Source organism: Hypanus sabinus, chromosome 11 (genome assembly GCF_030144855.1).
Source record: "Hypanus sabinus isolate sHypSab1 chromosome 11, sHypSab1.hap1, whole genome shotgun sequence".
Taxonomy (NCBI): Eukaryota; Metazoa; Chordata; class Chondrichthyes; order Myliobatiformes; family Dasyatidae; genus Hypanus; species Hypanus sabinus.
The window spans coordinates 40,873,804-40,897,988 of record NC_082716.1 but is presented as its reverse complement, the minus strand read 5'-3'; positions in this window follow the sequence as shown (position 1 = coordinate 40,897,988).

Genomic DNA, 24,185 nt, shown 5'->3' with positions numbered 1-24,185 from the left:
AAAAAAACCATAAAACAACAAACTACACTTTAACTGGGTAACAAGTTAGTTATGTATTTAAATGTAATATAGAACAAATTAAAACATTACCAATGTTACTCCAGTACCATAAAACTGTGTGTTAGTTCCTAATAGTTATCAACAGAAGAATTCATCCAGGGTATGATGCTGTGTTCTTTTGACTGAGTGTAAATAAACAAAATTGGCGCAGGCATCTGTTGCATTCAATGCATCCTCCAAACCTTCATTTTCATTTCAACACTCAAGATTATTGCTGATATCTTCACATTCTTTGTAGTTCCTTTCATTTTCACTCCCAGCCATTTCTGGCATTTCAAAGCCTGAATGGTTTAAACTGCAGTGAGAAAACAGTTCTAAATTGCCCTACAGGCTGTCTCTCACTAACGGACTAAGAAATGCAAGTGACTGCCGCTAGTTAGAAGCTGTTCAGCAACAGTCTCCTATCCCGCTTAAGTGGCAAAACGCCCCAAATAAATGAAGGGAACCCTGGCTATCTTCTCACTGAGTTCTTGTTCTTCAAGATTTCTCCAAAATAAGCAGCTGCCTCAATTAACAAATGCTCAATCAACCAGAGTTCATTGTATATAAAATGCAAAAAAGTAAATATGCAACATCCAAAGAGGTAAGTGAAAAATAATGTTTATCAACTCATCTTTCCATGGGATTGTGTTATTACTCCAGTTATTCATGACAGACACATCCCAATGCCCCTCAAGATGAGGCGAGAAACATGCAAGCCCATTTGCATCGCTAGCGATCAGGGCTAGGAAAAGGAGAGGAGCAGGAATAACATGATCAAGGCAGTCCCTGCCCTTCAGTCTTCCAGGGTTGAGGATGAACCAGAGGAATGGTAAGGAGGCAACTACGAGGAAGTGTGTAGCAATGTACACATGAGAAGTAACCCATAGTAGTGGAGGACAGATATGGGAGCTAACAAAGTTTTCGCATCCCTCCATCCGGACAACTGTCCGGATGGTTTCCAGCAGGTTCGTTTGGCACGGACTCCGCAAACAGGTCAGTGAATGGGCCAAAACGTGCATGCACTGCCAGACGGCCAAGGTGCAGCGGCACACCAAAGCCCCACCGCAGCAGTTCCTTCCCGCCCACCAGCGTTTCGACCACATTCATGTGGATATCGTGGGCCCCTTGCCAGTGTCGCGCGGAGCGCGGCACCTCCTGACTATCGTGGACCGGTTCACAAGATGGCCAGAGGCGATCCCACTCACCGACACCACCTCCGAATCTTGCGCCCGAGCCCTGATCGCCAGCTGGATATCTCACTTTGGTGTACCGCCCCACAAGTGAAGCCACTATACAAATAGCAGAAGTCACACTTCCATCCTTGTAGTCTTCAACAAAAAGAACACTACATGAACAATCATTCCAAAGGCTAAGGGAATTGTCTTTGTCTATTGGAAAACTGCAGCAAAACAAAATTCAGCCCAATTTAAAGTAGTGCTGATGCACCCGGAAACTGCATTTGTTTCTGTCAAAGCTAAATTTGCAACAGCTGGAAAGGGCTTGGCTATTGTTTCTGCTGGAGTGCTAAGCCAATAAGGAGTTAGTATGAGTCTGCAGAGAAAACTTGTGAAAGGAGATATCTCGCTCCTCTGATTGTGTGGTTTGAGTTACTCTTGCGGAGAAATTTTAGTTTGTTGACAAATTTCAAGTCCTTCTGTAACATTCTTCATTGCATCCAAAATCTGGACCTGTGTTTCTGCCTTGAGATATGCAACATAGATTAAATAATCAAATCACTGCAAGATTCTCTTCTCTATAAAAAGTGAGTGATCCTCTGATAGCAGTATGTCCGAATAACTTTAGTCATCAGAACTTTCTACTTTCTAAGTGAACCAAAGGATCACATCAGGGGTATTATGCCATTAGGCACTGTCAAGGCATGGCATAAGTACAGGCAGTTTAACGTTTTTTTCAAAAAAGTCATTAAAAGTGTTTAGGCAAATCGTTGCTGACCACAACGGACGGAGGTCGATGGTGCAGTCATGTGGTCTGTGAGCTAGTAACGTACTGGCTTCCCTTTTACTGAAGGTGATGGTTAAGTCATGCGAGTTGCTGAGTTTGGTGACTTCACCCCATAACTTAATCTCCACAAATTTATCTCCAAGTGGAGAGCCAGGGGTAACCCAAAATGAGAGGAGTCGACCAGGAGGAATTGAATGGGCTCGTGGTGCCCTCTGATATTCATGTGCACAGACTGTGTGGACATTCTGACTATCTCAGACCCCAAGCAACACCCATCGATGGCTGTGAGGCCACTGAGAGGAGCCTGCATGAGCAGGCCTGACAAACTGTAGTCGGGGTGAATGTTTACTTGAACAGAAACAATCACTTTGCCATTGGCAGGAATTAAGGGCTCTGGTGTATTACTTCACATATGACCAAGAGGTAAGGGCCATTTAGTGATACTTAAATTACAATCATCATTCCTCTCAGATCCCCTCAAATGATATTCTCTGAGTCATTAAGCTTCAGGGGTGTCCAAGCCAGATGTGACACTTTCCGTAGTAAATGTGACTTAATCTGTTAAAAAGCAAATGGTTAGTAAGGCAACACTGAATATTGTTATTATAAACACAAATAGTAAAAGTAAAATACAATGAAAGCAACATTTGTGCCTGGAGTTTGAACCACCTTATGCTAAAAACAGCAATGCATTCCAGGTGTATTATCCATGGGTAATATGTCAATGAGATATTAAAGTGAACCGAAATGTTTTCCTTGCCTTTTGGATCTAAACAAGTATTGTATTTTTTCAATACCCCTTACTTCTCTTCCCCCTTCAAAGTGTTGGAGTTCTGTGGTGGATCCATGTTCCACTTAAAATCAGGGTTCTGCTCATTCTGAGGGAATAAATCCTCCTGGGGCATGTTTGATGTTCTCCTGGTCTCAATTATCCTTGTCCTATCATTGATAACCTGCGTAATGAGACCTTGAGGTTTCCACCTCTGATGAAAACTAGGGTCAGAATTGTTTTTATGGAATTTCTTATCTTGGACCCAGTCCCCTTTTTTGTGGTCTCCAAACTGCCTTGTCAGGTTCTTTTGCTTTCTGTTGAATTCTCATAAACTCTCTCAGTTCCTTGAAGAGAGCTGTACTGGGTACAGGCAATGGTTGACCTGAGTTAGAGTTCAGGGAAATATTTACCTGGACATTAAGAGATAAGGTGTAACATTCTTGAGTACTCTTATTTTCACTTTGCTTACAGACAGCTGTATTTCAGGGACAAGTGTAAATTACCTGCCTCTAGAGTAGACTGTTTTTGCCAGGCCTCCTTAAACCCTCGATTCCTTCGGTCCAACATGCCACTTGATTGCAGCTGGAATGGAGTGCTGTACTCTGCTTGTAAGCCCATTTGTTCACACAGGGCTTGAATGCCTTTACCACTGAGGGAAGACTCTTACTTCAGAATCAGAATCAGGTTTATTATCACTGGCATGTGACGTGAAATTTGTTAACTTGGCAGCAGCAGTTCAATGCAATACATAATCTAGCAGAGAGAGAAAAAATAAATAAAGAAGTAAATCAATTACATATATTGAATAAAAAATGTGCAACAACAGAAATACTGTACATTAAAAAAAGTGAGGTAGTGTCCAAAGATACAATATTCATTCAGGAATCGGATGGCAGAGGGATAGAAGCTATTCCTGAATTGCTGAGTGTGTGCCTTCAGGCTTCTGTACCTCCTACCTCATGGTAACAGTCAGAAAAGGGCATGCCCTGGGTGCTGGAGGTCCTTAATAATAGATGCTGCTTTTCTGAGACATCGCTCCCTAAAGATGTCCTGGGTACTTTGGAGGCTAGTACCCAAGATGGAGCTGACTAGATTTACAACCCTCTGTAACTTCTTTCAGTCATGTGCAATAGCCCTTCCATACCAGACAGTGATGCGGTCTGTCAGAATGCTCTCCACAGTACAACTATAGAAGTTTTTAAGTGTATTTGTTGACATGCCAAATTTCTTTAAACTCATAATAAAGTATAGCTGCTGTCTTGACTTCTTTATAGCTACATCAATATGTTGGGACCAGGTTAGATACTCAGAAATCTTGACACCCAGGAATGTGAAGCTGCTCACTCTCTCCACTTCTGATCCCTCAAAGAGGATTGGTATGTATTCCTTCACCTTACCCATCCTGAGGTTCACAATCAGCTTTTGTCTGACTGACATTAAGTGCCAGGTTATTGTTGTGGCACCACTCTACTAGTTGGCATATCTCACACCCTCTTGTCGCCACCTGAGATTCCACCAACAATGGGTGTGTCGTCAACAAATTAATAGATGGTATTTGAGCTATGCCTAGCCACACAGTCATGTGTATACAGAGAGTAGAGCAGTGGGTTTAGCGCACACACCCCTGAGGTGCACCAGTGTTGATCATCAGCGAAGAGTTTATGTTATCACCAATCAGCACAGATCAGAGTTGGCATGTATACAGGCAGGAGTGTCAGCACATAGGAGGTATTATTTGCTTCTTGTCTTTTTTCAGGGAGGCATACCCAAACCTTACTTTCACCATCAGCTTCATATTTGTACTGTGTTGGAGATCCTTCGGAACTGGGTTTATGGTATCTAGGAGAATTCTTACAGCGTAATTCTGGTTTTTTAGTGTTACTTAGTTACCCCCAAAACCCTGACCTCCCTTACATCCCAACAGCTTGTTTAACTTATTCATTACCTTGTTTGTTACTATAGCTGTGAAAGAGGGTTGCAGTATGTCCTGGGATGTGTACACCTGTAACAATGATCTAGTCAGTCATCATTCATAAAGTTCAAATTCAAAGTAAATCTATTGTTAAAGTGAATATATGTCATCATATACAGCCCTGCCATTAATTTTCTTGTAGGCATATTAATGGTAGTGTAGTGGTTAGCGCAATGCTTTACAATACAGGTGACCTAAGTTCAACTCCCGCCACTGCCTTTAAGGAGCTCCAGTTACCTCCCAGAGTCCAAAAACATTCTGGTTGGTAGGTTAATTGGTCCTGTGATTAGGCTGGGAGTAAATTGGAGGATCACTGAGTGAGGGTTGGATGGGCCTATTCCGCACTGTATCTCAATATAAAGAAATAACAAAAGACTGCCCAACTTGGATGTTCAACCAGAGTACAACAGTCAGCAAACTATGCAAATATAAAAAGAAATAAGTAAAACTAATAAGTGAATAAGCAATAAATATTGAAAACATGAGATGAAGAGTCCTTGAAAGGGAATCTACTGGTTGTGGGAAGAGTTCCCAAATGTAGTTATGGTAGCTCCCCATTCATTTGTTGGTAACTTACTATCATTTTTCAAAGTCACAAACTCAAGATAATAACTGGTTTGTCCCCTTGTAGTTGCCTTACTGCAATAAGTGTATAGAATATAGTAAGACAACCTTCTAAGGCAGTACATTTCTGTTCTGTTGGGGTGAAATGTATGGGGGCTCGTGTTTCTTCTCCCTCATTATAGCTGTACTGCAGTGGTTTAGGGTGAAACACCCACTTACAGAACAGGAGATTTTCTTAGGTCACTTGTCTGAAGGTCTTTTGCTTGCCAAACTGCATTCATCAATTTCTCTAGTGCCTCATAATCTCCTGAGGTTAAAACAAATGACTTTACAACTGTCATATAATGGTTTTAACAATTGTGCATAGCCAGGTATGAAAGCTCGAGCAGAATTCAATAGGTCTAGTGTTGATGATAAGGCTTTTATTGTCTTTAGATATTCTACTCAAGTAACTTTTTGTCTAAATTCAGAAGTTAAAACACCCCTGATTTGTAATTGTCATACTTAGAAAATTGACTTTTATATGGCAGAACTGATTTTTTAATGTTAATTACATAGTCTTTGTCTGTCACTTTCAAGAAATTTATACTTTTATGAGTGAAATCCTTGCAACATTTATTGTAATTGCTGTTGCTGTATCGAAATAGTAGGGTCAACTTTTGCCAAAAATGCAAGCTTAGGTATGTGTATGCCTGTATCCTATTCATCAAAAGTACAATTTTGATTAGAGTTGTTGCTAAAAATTCTCCTGTGCGGTTTTTATTGCATTAACCTTAACCCTCTCCTTTTTGCATTTTGTTATCCTGAACTGCAGGTGAGGGGGTGGACATTTGGGAGGAGACCTGTCCCCTTGTATATTTGGAAGACAAAGGGTGAGTCAGGCCTTGTGGTGTGTGCTCAGTTTAACAGTATACTCTTCTCTATAATATAGATGGAGCCTCTGAATTGTCCCCGTCTCTTCCACACAGAAAGTGGGAGGAGCTTAAGGTCCAAAGTTCAAAGTACATTTATATACAACCTTAAGATTCATTTCCTTAGAGGCAGCCACAAAACAATGAAAGCCAATGGAACCCATTAAGAAAACAAGACCGTCAAACACCCAATGTGCAGAAAAAAGAACAAATCATGCAAACAGTAAAAGTAAGCAAATAATATTCAGAACTGGAGCTCACGAGCGAGTCCTCAGCCACGAAGCCAGTCATCATTGCAGCTGATCCAGGGGCACTTTAGTGGCAGGTCACAGTCTCAGTTCAGCATAGAGACAAGTAAACTTCGGGGAGCAGTGAGCTGAATTCCGGCCTGTCCCTCTCTTCCAGACCCAACTCCCTGATTTTTTTAATTCAGCACGGTGGTTAAATTGGCCAAACCTCAGGTTCTTCCTCATCCTCAGCCCTCTCAGGCCTGGGCACTGCTGCTTCGATTAAGCTTGTACCTGACCTTTCCAATCTGGCCCAGTGCTTAATCAGGCTAAGCAGCAGGCCTTGCTCTTGGACCTGAGCCCTGTGCTTCAATATACTATTGGATCTAGGCCCTGCTGGCGATGCAGCCTGTATCCAATGTTTCCAATCTGACCCGGTGCTTAAATTGCCCAAACAGTGGCTAGTTCCTCACTCTTGCCTGGGCTCGCCTCACCTCAGTTCTACCACTTCGAATCGCCTTCAAGTCTGCTCCAGTAATGGCCAAATAGAGGCTCATTACTGCACTTGGACCCTGGCCCCACCACCTCAATTTGGCCTGTACACACTATGCCACAACCATTCAGTACCTTCAAGGCTTCAGTTCACGTTCAAAAATGCCAGGTCAAACAGCAGTTTAAAAGCTCAATTACAGAAGGAAAGTTTTAGGCTAGTGATTTCAGTGATTGTTTATGAGAAAAAGTGTAATTTTTAAAGTAGTTAGTAGTTTTGGTTGCAGCTAGCAAGTCACCACTGTGCTTCACCAGTGCCACCTTTATACTATAGGCCATGGCCTATACCTAGTGTCTAGCCGTCTACTGTTGGTTGTGGGTAAATATGTCTTCCTAAGGGCAGGCAGTCTCCTGGGAACTTGTTTTATTTGTTGATTACATCTTCTCTGTTGAGAGGCTGATGTAGGGGAACACTGTGAACGTGGTCGACCCAAGGAACAAGGTTAGTTTGATCTTTGTTACTGATGCACCATCAATAACTCTAGGAGACTGGAAGTGAACGATAGGCTTTTATTAACAGCAAAAGGGGAGCACGACCATGTCGAAGACTGAGGGAGGAGCGGTGCCCCAATTGCCTTTATACAGTGGTCTGTGGGAGGAGCCACAGGAGCAGTCAGCAGAGGGGCATGTCCAGACAGGTATACATAGTTTACCACAGTTACTGAACCTAAATGCCCTTTAGAGGGGAAAGCAGAGAACTCTGTACCAGCACCTTGTTGTCCTTGTGTGGAAATGAGCAGTAATCCAGCTACCGCCGTGTGGGTGCACTGGAACCTGAAATCGTTCATGTATTGATGTATTGGGTGTTGATTAAGGGCTATTCCACACATGGTGCTGAGATTTTCACGAGGTTAAAGGGATAACATTATAGAATGACCCAGGTCCCAGTTTGCTCACACCATTTGTTCTCTGGTCTTATAAGCTGCTATCAAGCCCTAGCTTTTGACTATTTTACTCAACACAGTGCTAAGTCCTCTGCATACAGTACATCTCCACTATTAATTTGTTCTTAACTCATGTATCTAGATTTTCACACTCATGTGGAGGTGGTACCATGGCTATGGGAAATAACATTAATAAGTGTTGATGAGAAATGACATTAATATGAACTGCTGAAAATGTTGGGAGTGTGATTGGTCCAGAACCTCCCAGTTTTCTGAAGTAGCCTCTTCAGGATTCCTTCAGCATTAGCATGGTTCCTAAGGTTGTCATATCCAGGGGTGGTTGTGGGGATAAGCCCCCACTACATGTAAAGTTTTCCAAACGGCGTGCATCACGAACAGCCTCTGACAACCAAGTCCAAATCTTGGCCTTCACGTGTGGCTTAGCTACTAAGCCCAGCAAAATTGTTTCTGCTGAAGGGGCAAAGGTGGACCACTGGTGCCCCAAAATCAGTTGTTTTGGGCAGCTGGGACTTGTCAGCTTTGGACAGCAGCCCGCCCAGGAGAAGGAAAACTCTGATTTTAAACCTCCGCTGCCTTGCGGCCATACCACCCATGGGAAAAGCTTCAGGAGAAAACCCCGAGGAAAAAATCCAGAGCCAGCGTACCTAAGGCAGTTTCAAAGGTAGATTTAATGTCAGAGAAATGTGTACAATATACATCCTGAAATGCTTTTTCTTCGCTGCCTCCACCAAAATAGAGGTGTGCCCAAAAGAATGAATGACAGCTAAATATTAGAACATCAAAGCCCCACCCCAGCCCCCCCTCCCATGCGTAAGTAGCAGCAAAGCAGCGATCCCCCCTCCCCCACCAGCAAAAAAGCATCGGCGCCCCTCACTGAGCACTCAAGCATGCAGCAAAGCATCAATAAAGACACAGACTTGCAGTACTCCAAAGACTACGCGTTCACCCAGTAATTTGACATATCACAGGATCTCTCTCTTTTTAATAAGGGAAAAGAGGTGTCTCCATTTCAAAGTGAGAGGGGAGACATAACAAACAACTCACTGATATATGATGTTAAAAGTCTGTTGTGTTGCTTTTCTGAGCTCTGTGCCCACAGAACTCGGGTCTCTGGGCACACAGCCAGCAGCCAGCTCGGTGCTTTCAATCTTCCATCTCCCACAACACACTGATTTCCGCAGAGGCACTGACTTCAAGTCTGCCCGCCTCCAGAGCCACGAAATCCCAGAACCCTGAAGGCGTGCTCGTCTTCCAGGCTGCATTCTTGGTATAGCAGCCAGTTGTGAGACCCCAAGTGTAGATCCCGTTCCCACAAAGAACCGGTCAGCATGTAACTCCGGGTCAGCGTCTTCAAAAGAACCCTGAAAGGGAAAAATAGAGATATTAAAGATAGAAATAGAGCTGTTTCCAAAGGTACAAGCAAAGGAGTCGCCGATAGGTCAAACAGTGGGGTTTGGTCCATCTAATCTGCATCCTGCTCTGAGTTCTGTCCCTTCATCATTCCAGTCTCTGAGTTGAAGAATAAAATATTCATCATGTTCAGTGTGATATTTCTGATATGGGATAATAACAGAAGCACATTCATCAAATCGACCAAAAGTTGCCTGCACAACTGCTGGAGACCAGGATGATGACTATTTTACGGTACGAGGCGAGGTGACATAGCAATTGTCAAGATCTCTCTGAGCTGGACTATTGCCAGAAAATAATTCTTACAAAAATAATACTTCTGCTATGACGTGACCACATTGTGCACCAACTGTGATGGTACTGGGTTTGCTGACCACAAAGTTATAAATTCAAATGAAGACCTTAAGCCCTATCCAATATAGATAGCCATGAGTACACTCAGTAAAGGGAAATTTTACTGTAATTAACCAACCTTCAAAGACTAGTTTACTTCCCTGTTTATTCTCAATGGTGAGCTTAGCTGCCAACACCCACTATTTGAGTGATGGGTTCCCCACTTCAAGGATAAGATAGTTCCAGCTCACAAAGCAGTTTAATGCACATCCACACATATCTTTACAGTGATACACGTTCAACTCCAACAAGTTCAACACTCTTAAAACACATTTAAAATGCACAGAGGATTTCTATCTCAAACATTTCCCAATTACAAGCCACTTCTTATACATAAAATATTTTGAAAACAAAGATTCAAAGGTTCATTTATTATCACAGTATACAACTCTGAAATTCTTCAATTCTCTGGGTACCAGTGAAACAAAGAAAGAAAAGAAAGGCAGCAGGATCAGCAACCCCACCCCTCAAATCCCACCTCCCCGCAAAAAAATGAACAAAAATGGAACAGGCACATCAACCCCCACCAATCCCTTCTCTCACACAAAAACCAAGCAAAACGGATTAGGCACATTGACCCCTAAATCCCCCTCCCTGCACAAATAAAACCGAGAAGGCTGGGCAAAAAGACACAGAATATAAAAACTATAAGACTGAAAAAGAGATTTTATAGTTGCAAGTCCAAATCCAAGGTGCAGAAAAGCCTGGGGAACACTCTGTGGGCCCAGTGGTAGACCTTTCCCTCTCTGATACAGAGCGATCAAAAGCCGGGCAGCCAGTGCTCACCCTCCACACTCGCTTTGAAGCTTCAATTGCCCTCATTGCTTTAGTCAGTGAATAATAGAAGCTTTAATTGGCGAAATGGAACTCAGCGTCAGCTTGCACCCCATCCTGTAGCCGGCCTGTTATGAAGTTCCTGTGCACTGTCTCTGCCTCTTGGAATCCCCCTGGAGACCACACAGCTCTGGTACATCCCAACGATCTCCAAACCTCTGCACTCACCCTCGTCACTTTAACCAGTGGACAATGGGAGCTATAATCAGTGAAATGGGGTCATACATTGGCTTGCACACCGTCCTGCAGGCTTCTCACCTCGAGATTTGCTCACACTGCTCCTGCCTCCCAGAATCTTGGAGACTGCAGAGCACTAAGCACCCAAATGACCTCCAAACAACAAAACACAGTCTCCAACGTTTCCAAAATCACATCCAAGATGTGAAACAAACATAAAACACAAAGCATTTCCTAAATATAATGTACAAAGCATTGCTTAAACACAAATGATAAAGGACAAAGGATTTCCAAAACACTGGTACAATTCGTATAAACTGAAAAGACATACCAACAGGTTGCAGACAAAATGTTGTCTGTAGCATAAACCAAAGCTGGAGGAGTGGATTTTTGTTCACCTGGTATTTCTTTCCTGTTTCCTGATATTCCTCACCCCATTCCTAATAAACCTGAACTGCTCCCTAAACTTATAACCTGTATCTCCCACTTGGGGACTGCACAGGCATGTGGTATTTCCTCAGATATCCTTTTAACATCAGAAGTCTGAAAACATCTTTTTGAAACATTGGCCGTAGATTGGTGTTCACAGTTCACAATTAATACTGTAAAGCTAACTTCTTTGAGCACATTAAACTCTCAACTATAAACACATCAGTTATTGATATGCCAAATGATATTATCCATCTGTTCTACAAACTTCTTTGAATTAAGCAACTTATGAGTCAGTTTGTTTGAAATAAACTATTGACGTATATGCTACTCTTGAGCTAGCATCTACTTCCACACAGAGTGTCTGCAATTACAGAGCTTGTTTGAAACAAAACTGTTCTATAAAGACTGTTATTAACTTCAAGCTGATTTCTGCTTTTCATTTATATTTTAAGAACTGCAGACTGCCGTCCTTTCATGAGCAGAAACTAAACAAAGTGTTAGTTGGAACTTTACTTACAACTGATTTTGTTCTTACAAATGGCACTGCTGTTGATTAGAAAGCAAGTTTAACAAACATAAACCAAGAAGTGAATATCTATCACAAAGTGTTATAGCAAAAAGCAAGTGGGCGGAGCTGAGTGTTATGGGGAAAAGCGAGTGGGTGGAACTGAATCCATGGCCAGATCAACCATGATCATAACGAATGGTGCAGCAGGCGCTATGAGATAGCTGGCCTACTCCTGCTCCTATTTCTTATATTCTTATGATCTTATTTGTTGACATTTTGCATTTATCTAGATATACATTTATTTTACTGTTTTCTAGCCTTGAGTTCACCCACCCAACTAGGCTAGATTTGTTCTGTTTTATAGTTTAAGTCAGGCACATCATGTTTTCAGTTTGAAAAGGGCATTCACAGACACAGATCGTGTTCCGGTATCTGATCAACAAAATCGACAGGCTCTTAAAAAAATTATCCCTCAGGCAGAAGAACAAACATTGCACACAATGGGTAGCCAGGCCTTCACATACAAAGCTGGTGCTTGTAAAAGCGGAATCTGCTGAATAAGCAGTTTTCAATAGCAACAGAGCGTATATAGGCCCTGAAGGGAGTTTAGCCTGACAAATTACAATGCACGAAGGGGAACTTTCTTTAGAACAATCCATAGTGATAAGAGCCAACTGGGTGACTCTAGGTTTTAATAACTGAAAATAATTTGGCGATGTAAGTCTCTCCAACTTTCTTTTACAAAATGTAGAGTTCTTTCTGCATGAAAAAGTTGCACTTTATGCAATGAATCTGCTTGAATTTGCTTTGTTCCTACTTACTTACTAATAGCCTCAATTATGGGCCATAGGCCACTTCAGTAATAGCAAAACCATGACACCAACCTTCATCATTAAAACTCAACAATTAACTGCTTTAGCAAATTTCCACAACACTGCATAGAAATGTTTAGATTGTGCCTGGGTGTTTAAAATTATTTTAAAATTGATCCTTGACTAGGCTACAAAAGGATATCCATTCAAACATAAAGACTCATTTTTAAAACCTGTTTTCAGTCACAGAGAGACTGGCTGTTAAATACATTTTTTTACTGTTTAATGAAATTCCTACATTGGATTGGAGACTTTTTCTGGTAGGTTTAGAAGTAGAGAGGTGAATGCTGAAACTTGACTCCATGTATCTCAATGCAAAAGCTCAGAAGACTAAATAACAACAGAAAATAATGGGAAATCCCGGCAGATCTGCTTCAATGGAAGGTGTTACAGTTAAAACTTCAGGTCTGAGATCCTCATGTCAACTCAGAGAAGTTGTGGTAGATCATGTATCAAGGGAGAAGGAAGGAAGGCCAGCAGGTGTGGTGAAAGGTAGTGTGGAAGATATTGGCATATCTTTGCATATAAATGATGCCAAGTGGAACTGCCAGTACACTGAATTAAAAGTCTGCAGATCCAGGACTTCCACGGACAATCACGGAATCCCCAACTTAAATGGCACTGTTCCATCATGCTAATTCATTCAGAAACATTTAAAGCTCTCCTGGCTTTGACAGCCTGCAAATCAATCAGGGGAATTTCAGGGATAAAGCTTCACCAGTGCATTGCTTGAGTATCTACCACTGCTCAAGGCTTCAACACTGGACAGGGACTCTTCTGACCAGCAAGATAGTTTCCCAGCAAATGGATCAGGTAACTTTTGCGATTCTTTGAATGGTAATTCTGAGCAGTGTGCAAGGCTAGCAAGACCCAGTTACAGCTTCTTACAGCTCAGCTTCCCCATAGAGCAGAGCAACTTCAACTGCAGCTTCCTGATATCCATGTTTGAAAGTGCCTGTGCAGTCACTGGAGTTTGTTATTCAGTGCTATTGTTCTCAGCCCCAGTGCTATTTCTACTGCAGAAGCCAAACCGATGTTTCCAAAGTCAGAAACTCATATTACATCTGGCTTTGGATTTCTGCTGTCAGGTGTTTCAATGTTTAATCTTAATGGAGCAAGCTTGGAGGACCAGCAAGAGAAAGGGTGAAATCAGGAATAGGCCAGGCAAGCAATTCAGACCGATAGACAAAAATTGATTTTGTTTTGAGCAAAATGGAATGGCTTTATTCTCTGCCCTGTTTTCTCCACAGCCTGCCCACTTGCCTGCATTCCTAGAGAGAAAATCCCGGAGGAAGGCAGGAGGCTTTTTACAGAATGCAAATCAGTGCTTGCATCAATGTCTCCAAAGTCATTTTTGACTTAATCATCAAGAAGAATGTCATTCTCAACCTTTTCAAAGGAGTAGAGGCCTACATTTTCTTAGATTAATTGAATCCATCTGGATAAAAAGCTGGCTTGATTCATGCACAGATTGGCTCGGAATGATCTCTGCATTAAATACTCCAGGAGGGTTGAAGGCTACTCTGTTGTCTAGAATGGTGAAAGAATCTCATGGGCCTGGATCCAGTAACCAGGGAGATATTTGCTCTGTATGTTTTCTGTTATCACTTCAACTATCAGTAGACATCAATCTGCATTCCTGATTTTGCACACCTTCACTTGTAGCCAGATACCACTTAGACTTGTCAACCTGGTTTCAAATCATCAGCCAAAACAACATGTTTATGTCAGCGATTGTTTTAGAAGCTGGAAAATTAACTTATCAAATATTCTGCTTTTCCTACCCTCCAAGCTGTTACCTTACATCTTAAGACCCGATCATTTAGGCGTAGTACTAGATATCCCCCTGAATGTTTACTCCATCAGAGTGAGGTTTGAATGGTTGTTAGAGCCCTTTTCATTGCCCCTTTGCTTGTCACAACCATGGATTTGGCAGTGCAGTACATATGGCAATTGAGCTTGTTAATATGCACATATCAGCTAATTATTATTTCATTGTAATAGTATTTAACTCCATTTGTTCCATAGTCGAGACTTGAACACAACCATGCTTTAATGCCTGCTTGCATTCGGCCTGGGAAATTGGTCCGTCGAATCAACTGACTCTGAAGACTAGCAGTATTTGTTTTGTATTTAGTTGTTCTTTTCAGCCGCAGTGTAGTCCTCATTTTCCATTTGAGATTTTTAGTTAACGGCCCTGTTTGGCCTAATGTTTATTGTTTTCTTTTCCCTGTAACACTGTTCGCATTAAAGTCTTTGAACGATCGACTGGCGTCAGAGTCTCTCACTCTGCACATGGGCCATATTCAAACCTGGTGACATTGCTATTCCCCAAAGAGTGAATAGAGGGGAGCAGTTGTGTAGACTGCTGTTGATAATGTGGCTCAGAGTGTATACTAAAAGGGAGAAGCAACACAATATGAACTGTGTGAAAGTTCATGGATGTGAACTGTGGAAGCAAGCTGCACAACAGTGGTAGGTGTAAAATGACAATTGCAGGATGTCTAGGGACATAGCAAATGATAACACTGTGAAGCAGAGGGGAAAGGAAAAAGTCATTGCATTTCCACTGGGCAGGTGGAGTGGACACAGGATTTGGAGCACCAGACTTTTTTGGTATTTGTGGCACACCAGGAATGAGGAATAAGGATACAACTTTTAATTCCCAGCGAAAAAGACTGCATGTGACAGCTCCAAGGCTTGTGAATCTTTCAAATTCTCAAATGTAGAGGACTGTGAATTCTCAGTCATCAAACAAATTCCAGGTGGAGATCAATAGATTTTTGTACACCGGAGAGAATCAAAGGTTACGGGGATTGTACAGAAAGGAGGAGGAAACAGAAGACCAGAAATAATCTTCCAAAAGGCAGAGCGGGAACATGGGATTGAATTTGTTGCTCAGATTGTTGTCCCCTCAACATTACAATGACCAGACATAGGCTAGATGGAGGCTTTGCGTACCTCTTGGTTCACCCTTCAAGTGTGACTTGACCTTTCTGTCTTCCTACATCCTGTTCTTATGAAACAATGAAAACTTGAGGAATATCAGCTCAGCTTTTAACTTGTTGAATTAATCCTCCATCCTCAATTAGGTAATGATTATGCAAGCTTCATTTAAAGTGAGCAGACTTATCCTTTGCTTATTAATCTCCCATTGTCACCGGCAAATGCACTATTTTGGTATAGTACTTCAATTTACAACATACATGATTTTATCCCTATATTTGTTTTTTGCGTAAAGATTTCAACACAGGAATATTTGAATTACTGGAGAGTAATATAGGCAAGAACAAAAAATGCTGGAAGCATTCAACAGATTAAGTATTATTGTTGGACAGAGAAATAGAGTTCGTATTTATGATAACTTTAACCAGAAATGAAAAGGTTGAAATAAAAACAAAACAGAAAGGAGACAGGAAGAAGTAATCAGAAGGGAAATTCTGAAATAGGGCATAAGTCAGGAGAAATTAAATGGTTAAAAGGTAATAGTATAATAAAAGAAGCATTAAATCAGAATCAGAATCAGGTTTATTATCACCGGCATGTGACATGAAATTTGTTAACTTAGCAACAGCAGTTCAATGCAATACATAATCTAGCAGAGAAAGAGAAAAAAAAACAACAAATAAAATGTTTAAAATGATAATAAATAAACAAGTAAGTTAACTACAGTATACCTGTATTGAATGGATTTTTTAAATGTGCAAAAAACAGAAATACTGTATATTAAAACAATGAGGTAGTGTCCAAGGATTCAATGTCTTTTTAGGAATTGGATGGCAGAGTGGAAGAAGCTGTTCTTGAATCGCTGAGTGTGTGCCTTCAGGCTTCTGTACCTCCTACCTGATGGTAACAGTGAGAAAAGGGCATGCCCTGGGTGCTGGAGGTCCTTAATAATGGGGCACTGCTCCCTGATGATGTCCTGGGTATTTTGTAGGCTGGTACCTAAGATGGAGCTGACTAGATTAAAAATTGAAAATTGACATGGACAACATGTAAATGTCATTTCCACCTACCTCAAATGATAGCTTGACTAATTATTTGTAAAAGCCACTGGAAGTAGCATAGAATATAAACTGGTTTGCAGACTTCTTTCATCAGCGATAGCTCAGTAGCACCACCGGTGGCTGAACTCTGAAGTACGTCTCCTCAGTGAACACGATTCGGTACCTCCTGCACCGAATAAAGTAGCCACTGACTTTATGTTTGTGATCTTCTGCAGCTGTAGCCCATCCAAAGTTCAAAGTAAAAGTTCAAAATAAATTTATTATCAAGAAACATCTATGTTACCATAACAACCCTGAATTTCACTTTCCTGTGGCCATACTCAATAAATCCAGAAAAGAATAAGGAGGGCTTCCACCAATCAGAGTTGACCATGGATATTGCATCCCGGCTCTCTGGATATGTACGCCTGGCCAGTATGATATGGAGAGCAAGCTATTGCACTTGTAGCAAGCTCCCCCTCTCCACGCAACTGATGAACCCTGAGGGTCGGCAGAGACCGAGACAGTTTGGTACCAGCAGCATTGAACTCAACGAAAGATTGCCTTAGGGACTCCACCTCCAGATTTTTCCCTCAGAGTTTACTCCAAAAGCCTCTGTAATGCTCAGCTATATTGGCTTGTACGCATCTAGGGGAGACCCTGTCCCCCACCCAACGTCTCACGGTTGCGTCGGTTGCTGTGCAATGCCTCCTGATCCAGCCTCCAACATCAATCATCAGCCAGCACGCAGTGTACATTTTACAAATTACACTTTATAAATCTTACTTGGACCATGAAATTAATAAAGATACAATACAAAAAGGAATGAATGGAAACAAAAAAAGGTGCCAGACTTATCAAAGTTCAGTTTCTTTGTGCACACACAGTTGGAGCTCAGGACCATGGAACATAGAACATAGAACACTACAGCACAGAAAACAGGCCATTCAGCCCTTCTAGTCTGTGCCAAAACTTTATTCTGCTAGTCCCATTGATCTGCACCCAGTCCATTACCCTCGACACCTCTCCCATGCTTGTATCTATCCAATTTGTTCTTAAAACTTAAGAGTGAGCCCCCATTTGGCATGGCAAATGGCAGCTCGTTCCACACTGCCACCATTCTCTGAGTTAGACCATAAGACTATAAGCAGAAGTTGGCCATTCGGCCCATCGAGTCTGCTCCGCCATTTCATCATGAGCTGATCCAATCTCCCCTTTAGTCCCATTCCTCTGCCTTTTCACCATAACCTTTGATGCCCTGACTACTCAGATACCTGTCAATCTCTGCCTTAAATACACCCAATGACTTGGCCTCCACTGCCGCCCGTGGTAACAAATTCCATAGGTTCACCACCCTCTGGCTAAAAAATTTTTTCGCATCTCTGTTCTGAATGGGCGCCCTGCAATCCTCAAGTTATGTCCTTTCGTACTAGACTCCTCCACCATGGGAAACAACCTCACCACATCCACTCTGTCCATACCTTTCAACATTTGAAATGTTTCTATGAGGTCCTCCCCGCATTCTTCTAAACTCCAAAGAATACAGTCCAAGAGCGGTCAAACATTCCTCATATGTTAACCCTCTCATTCCCAGAATCGTTCTAGACCTTCCTTCTTCCCCTGCAATCTGCTGCGACCCCACGACTCGTAGCTCAGGACCACCCCAAGGGATCGACCAGAGTACTCCCAGCACGTCTGTCTTCCTCTCGATCTCCTCTCCAACTCCCCAAAAACCCACACAACACTAGCTTACAGACCCACAAAAAAGAATAACATCTATCCCAATTGGTTAACAAATGAATACAATTCTCGTTATCAGTAATTATAACCCGAACAAGCTGTGAGAGAAAGCACTCTCTCACCAGTTAACATAACAAAGAAGCCATTTTGATGAACATACACAGTAACATAAAGAAGAAACCCCTTACACCTCCCATATGAGTGGGGCAGCAAAGGTCTGAGACCAGAGTTTTCCTTCTCCTAAGTGAGATATCGACCGCAGCTGACGAGCCCCAACAGCCCAATGGAGTAATAACCATAATAGATTCAATGACAGACCACACCCACCGGGCATACAACCAGCGTGCAAAAGACAACAAACTGTGCAAATACAAAAAGAAAGAAATAATAATAATAATAATAAAAAATAAATAAGTAATAAATATCAAGAACATGAGATGAAGAGTCCTTGAAAGTGTGTTCATAGGTTGGGTTAACATTTCAATGATAGATCAAGTGAAGTTGAGTGAAGTTATTTCCTTTGATTCAAGAGCCTACTGGTTGAGGGGTTCATGGACCTCTGGTTTCCCCTTCCTAAAGTCGATAATCGCATCCTTGTTCTTACTGACATTGAATAAGAGATTGTTGTGGTGGCATCACTGGGCCAGATGTTCAATCTCCATGTTATATGCTGATTTGTCACCACCTTTGATTTGGCCTATTACAGTGGTCATAGCAAAACTGAATTATGGCATTGGAGCTGTGTTTAGCCACATCTTCATAGATGCAAAGCAGGTAGAGCAGGGGGCTAAGCTCACAACCTTGTGCAGCAGCTGCGCTAATGGAGATTGTGGAAGAGATGTTGCTGCCAATCTGAACTGACTGGGGTCAGCAAGTAAAGAAATTGAGCATCCAATTACACATGAAGGCATTGAGGCCAAGATCATGAAGCTTAATGATTAGTATTGAGGGGATGATGGTATTGAATGCTGATCTGTAGTCAATAAAGAGCTTCCTGATCCAGGTATGTGCACCTTTGCTATCCAGATATTCCAGGGTTGATGGAAGAGCCATTGAGATGGCATCGTGGAAAGCAGCCAGTGAGTGAGTGGGCAAGTGAAGGAGTGGAGATTTGAGGCTTTGATGAGAAGAGGCAGAGGACGAGCTTGTTCCCAGTTAGTCTTTACAATGCCTCCTGAGACGGTGATGTGCCTCTCCTGTGAGATGTGGCAGTCTTGGGGGAACTCCCCTCTCCCACAGAGTCACATCTGCCAGAAGTGCATGCGGCTAGGCGATCTGGAAAACCGTGTGAGGAATCTGGAACAGCAGCTGGATGACCTTCGACTCATAAGGGAGAATGAAGCAGTCATAGATGAGAGCTACAGGGAGGTAGTCACACCTGGGCTGCCAGAAGCAGGTCGTTGGGTGACAGTCAGAGGGGCAAAAGCGAAGGTGAATAGACAGGTAGTGCAGAGCACTCCTGTAGCCATTACCATGAATAATAAGTTTACTGTCCTGGATACTGTTCGCAGGGATGACTGATCAGGTGTGAGCCACGATGGCAGGGCCTCTGGCACTGAGGCTGACCCTGTGGTGCAGAAGGGTGGGACGGAGAAGAGGAGAGCTGTCGTCATTGGAGACTCCATAGTCAGGGAAGCAGCCAGGAGATTTTGTGGACGAGAAGGACAACCACATGGTATGTTGCCTCCCGGGTGCCGGGTCCAGGATGTCTCTATCTGGGTGCATGACATCCTGGAATGAGAAGGAAAGCAACCAGAAGTCATGATACATGTTGGTAGCAACGACATAGGCAGGAAGAGGGATGAGGTCCTGAAGTGTGAGTTTCGGGAACTAGGCAGAAGGCTGAAGAACAGGACCTCAAGGGTGGCGTTCTCAGGATTGCTGCCAGTACTACATGATAGTGATGGTAAGTATTGGAGGAGATGGCAGTTGAATGCGTGGCTGAGGAGTTGGTGCAGGGGGCAGGGTTTTAGATTTTTGGACCATTGGGATCTCTTCTGGGGAAGGTGGGACCTGTACAGATTGGATAGGTTGCACCTGAACTCAAGGGGTATCAGTATCCTTGTAGATAGGTTTGCTAGCATGGTTCGGGAGGGTTTAAACTAATTTGCGAGGGTGATGGGACCCAGAGTGATAGAGCAGTGAAAGGAGTGCATGGAGTAAAGCCAGATCTAACATATAGAGAGACTTTGAGGAAAGAGAAGCAGAATAAAGGGTGTAAAGGTAGTAAGGTAGAAGGGCTAAAGTGTGTGTACTTCAATGCAAGAAGCATCAGGAACAAAGGTGATGAACTGAGAGCTTGGATACATACATGGAATTATGATGTAGTGGCCATTACGGAGACTTGGCTGGCACCAGGGCAGGAATGGATTCTCAATATTCCTGGATTTCAGTGCTTTAAAAGGGATGGCGGGGGGGGGGGGGGAGAGGAGAAGGGGTGGCATTACTGGTCAGGGATACTATTACAGCTACAGAAAGGGTGGGTAATGTAGCAGGATCCTCTTTTGAGTCAGTATGGATGGAAGTCAGGAACAGGAAGGGAGCAGTTACTCTATTGGGGGTATTCTATAGGCCCCCTGGTAGCAGCAGAGATAGCGAGGAGCAGATTGGGAGGCAGATTTTGGAAAGGTGCAAAAATAACAGCGTTCTTATCACGGGTGACTTTAACTTCCCTAATATTGATCGGCACTTGATTAGTTCAAAGGGTTTAGATGGGGCAGAGTTTGTTAAGTGTGTCCAGGATGGATTCCTGTCACAGTATCTTGACAGGCTGACTAGGGGAAATGCCATACTAGATCTAGTATTAGGTAACGAACCGGGTCAGGTCACAGATCTGTCAGTGGGTGAGCATCTGGGGGACAGTGGCCACCGCTCCCTGGCCTTTAGCATTATCATGGAAAAGGATAGAATCAGAGAGGACAGGAAAATTTTTAATTGGGGAAGGGAAAATTATGAGGCTATAAGGCTAGAACTTGCGAGTGTGAATTGGGATGATGTTTTTGCAGGGAAATGTACTATGGACATGTGGTCATTGTTTAAGAATCTCTTGCAGGATGTTAGGGATAAATCTGTCCCGGTGAGGAAGATAAAGAATGGTAGGGTGAAGGAACCATGGGTGACAAGTGAAGTGGAAAATCTAGTCAGGTAGAAGAAGGCAGCATACATGAGGTTTAGGAAGCAAGAATCAGATGGGTCTATTGAGGAATATAGGGTAGCAAGAAAGGAGCTTAAGAAGGGGCTAAGAAGAGCAAGAAGGGGGCACAAGAAGGCCTTGGCAAGTAGGGTAAAGGAAAACCCCAAAGCATTCTTCAATTATGTGAAGAACAAAAGGATGACAGGAGTGAAGGTAGGACTGATTAGAGATAAAGGTGGGAAGATGTGCCTGGAGGCTGTGGAAGTGAGCGAGGTCCTCAATGAATACTTCTCTTCAGTATTCACCAATGAGAGGGAACTAGATGACAATGAGGACAATATGTGTATGTTGATGTTCTGGAGCATGTTGTAATTAAGGGAGAGGAGGTGTTGGAGTTGTTAAAATACATTAGGATGGTTAAGTCCCTGGGGCCTGATGGAATATTCCCCAGGCTGCTCCATGAGGTGAGGGGAGATTGCTGAGACTCTGGCTAGGATCTTTATGTTGCAATGTAATGATGCAGCTCTATTAAACTCTGGTTAGGCCACACTTGGAGTACTGTGTCCAGTTCTGGTTGCCTCACTATAGGAAGGATGTGGAAGTATTGGGAAGGGTACAGAGGAGATTTACCAGGATGCTGCCTGGTTTAGAGAGTATGGATTATGATCAGAGATTAAGGGAGCTAGGGCTTTACTCTTTGGAGAGAAGGAGGATGAGAGGAGACATAATAGAGGTGTACAAGATATTAAGAGGAATAGATAGAGTGGATAGCCAGCACCTCTTCCCCAGGGCACCACTGCTCAGTACAAGAGGACGTGGCTTTAAGGTAAGGGGAGGGAAGTTCAAGGGGGATATTAGAGGAAGGTTTTTTACTCAGAGAGTGGTTGATGTGTGGAATGCACTGCCTGAGTCAGTGGTGGAGGCAGATACACTAGTGAAGTTTAAGAGTCTACTGGACAGGTATATGGAGGAATTTAAGGTGGGGGATTATATGGGAGGCAGGGTTTGAGGGTTGGCACAACATTGTGGGCCAAAGGGCCTGTAATGTGCTGTTCTATTCTATGTTCTATGTTCTATCTCCTATTGACCTGCTGCTCTGGGTAGGCAAATTGGAGCGGATCCAGGTCATTTCTCAGGCAGGAGTTGATATGTTTCATCACCAACCTCTCAAAGCACTTCATCACAATAGATATAGTTTGCCTATAGCTGCAATAGGTCTCCAGCAGACACAATCTTAATGGCTTTCCACACAGCCTTGGATCACCTGGACAATGGAAGTATCTATGTCAGGATGCTGTTTATTGACTATAGCTCAGCAAATAAAACCATCATTCCTACAGTCCTGTTTTGAAAACTACAGAACCAAGGCCTCTGTACCTCCCTCTGTAACTGGATCCTTGATCTCCTAACCAGAAGACCACAATCTGTGAGAATTGGAAATAACATCTCTTCTTCACTGACAATTAACACCGGAGTTCCACAGGGATGTGTGCTTAGCCCTCTGCTCTACTCTCTCTACACCCATGACTGAGTGACTAGGCATAGCTCAAACAGCATCTGTAAATTTGCTAATGAAGCTAGCCTCATCATAACATGTAAAATGAGTCTTATTGCATCAATATGACCCAATGCCATTTTTTTTCAATTAAAAATCTAGAGTCAAACTTGTTCAGGCAACCACCAACTGCTTTGAGTGAGTACACCACATATCATCCAATATCCAATAAAACTGATTAACAAGCCCCTTACTTTTCTGAACAAGCATGACTTGAGAATAAGGTATAAGCCAGGTGTGTTTAACTTGAAACTTAAGCTTAATATTAATGATCAGAAACATATAGTACAGTTGCACAATTTTACATTCTATACTTCTGGAGTTAATTTAGGAAGGCCAGAGTGAAATGTTATCCCGCTCTTCGCACTGTTCAGAAAATCTGGCAGAGACACTTCTTGAAAACTTGGCAATATTAGAAATAGAAGTAAAAACTAAGTAAATGACTTTTTGAATCTATTCCACCGTTTAATAAGATGTTGGCTGAACCCCCACACCCTTTGTCCACACTTCTACCTAATCCTCATATCTCCCTTTGAATCCAAATGTCTATCAATCTCAGCTCATTATTCCAACACAAAGGGTAGAGAACTCCAAAAGTACAGAACTTCGTTTTCACCTTAACCATGCACTCTGGTCCTGAATGTATTAAACTCTGTAATCTGAGAAAACAATATCTCAGCATCTACTATGCAAACTTCTTTTTTTATCTTCTTGAAAAATTATTGTCATTGAAATTGCCTAGGTGAGCAGTTCTGGGCAGGTATTGAAGATTTCAGACAGTCAAAAACATAGGTTGAGGATTGGAATATCTGTTTTAATGTAGATATGTGAATTATTTTGTAGAAATCAATAATGCAAGATCAAGATAAGGGTATAGATCTTCATACCAAACAGCAATAAAAGGGAATCATACAAGCCTAAGCTAAGCATTACACTGGTTAACTGTGTGCAGAAGCCATGTGCCTTTGAAGATTTCTATTTTATCACAAAACACTGTATGTAAATGTTTCTCAAGGATTCCACACACACAAGCAATTAGAAACTTCACCCAGCAACCCTAAGCATCTTGAGTCCAGAAATGGTTTATCTTGTCAAGTATTTGAGGCAGGTTAATGAAAGCTATTATATAACCATATAACCATATAACAATCACAGCACGGAAACAGGCCATCTTGGCCCTCCTAGTCCGTGCCGAACCCTTAATCTCACCTAGTCCCACCTACCCGCATTCAGCTTATACT